The sequence below is a fragment of the Myotis davidii genome, unplaced genomic scaffold (genome assembly GCF_000327345.1).
Source record: "Myotis davidii unplaced genomic scaffold, ASM32734v1 scaffold546, whole genome shotgun sequence".
Lineage (NCBI taxonomy): Eukaryota > Metazoa > Chordata > Mammalia > Chiroptera > Vespertilionidae > Myotis > Myotis davidii.
This window is the reverse complement of record NW_006297836.1, coordinates 175275-176620: the sequence shown is the minus strand read 5'-3', so window position 1 is coordinate 176620 and position 1346 is coordinate 175275.

Sequence of the window (1346 nt, the reverse complement as noted above, 5' to 3'; positions counted from 1 at the left end):
AAAATCGCATAACAGCCGAGCATACACCCAGCAGCGCTGCTGATGCCTGAACGGTATGTGGAATGAAGTGGGCGGGCATCGGGAGGCCACTATGGCACGGGGCAAGCACTATGGGCAGTCTATCTGAAGTGTACCTGGCGTATAAGACGACCCCCCACTTGGAGGCATATTTTTCAGGGCCAAAAAATCGTCTTATACGCCGGCAAATACGGTATTTCACCACAGGATGAGGGAAAAGCCCCCCTCCCCCCGACCCCCCCGAACATTCAGGGGCCCAGCACCTCTGTGATGTTTCAGGGCATCCAGTGCACTGAGGCATATCGAGATGGTGAGAGAAACAACTTGCTGTACCTCACCCTACTGCCCCTAAGAAAGAAGTTGCCCAGCCAGCGTGGCTCAGTAGTTGAGCGTTCGCCATGTACCAAGAGGTCCCTGGTTTGCAATTCCCGGTCAGGGCACAATGCCCAGGTTGCGGGCTTGATCCCTAGCAGGGGGGCATGCAGGAGGCAGCCAATTGATGTTGATTCATTCATGTTTCTTTCTTACCCTTCCTCTCTCTCTCAAATTAATAAAAACATATAAAGTAATAAATTAATTCATTAAATCTGCCACATCCACCAAGACTTAGCCAATTGCTGTGCAGGCCAAATTGATGAATTCAATGGGGTTGCTATAAAATTTCCTTCTCTGCATTTTTCAAGTCTTTTTTAAACTTTATTTTTATTGATTTCAGAGAGGAAGGGAGAAGGAGAGAAAGATAGAAACATCAATGATGAGAGAGAATCATTGATTGGCTGCCTCCTGCACACTTCCTACTGGGAATGGAGCCCACAACCTGGGCATGTGCCCTAACAGGGAATCAAACCATGACCTCCTGATTCATTGGTCAACGCTCAACCACTGAGCCACACCGGCCGGGCATTTTTAGATAATTTTCATATAAGGTTTTAGTTAAAATTTTTAAATTTTTGTTTTGTTTTGCTTTGTCCATGGATGTGTAATTGCTCCAGCACCATTGAATAGACTGTCTTTCATCCATGGAATTGCTGTTGTGCATTTGTCCAAAAACAGTTTGGCTAATTAATGTGAATCTATTTTGGGGGTTCTCTATTTCATTCCATTTATCTTTGTGTCTAACCCTCTACCAATATCACAAGTCTTGATTGCTGTAGCTATACAATAAGCCTTAAAATTGTGTAAAGAGCTTTGTGTAATGATCCTGCATCCTTGTAAAACTCATTAATTACAGGAGTTTTTCTGTAGATTCCTTGGGATTTTCTATGAAGACAATTCTATCATCTGTAAATTGAGACAGTTTTATTTCTTCCTCTCCAGTCTGTCTGTGC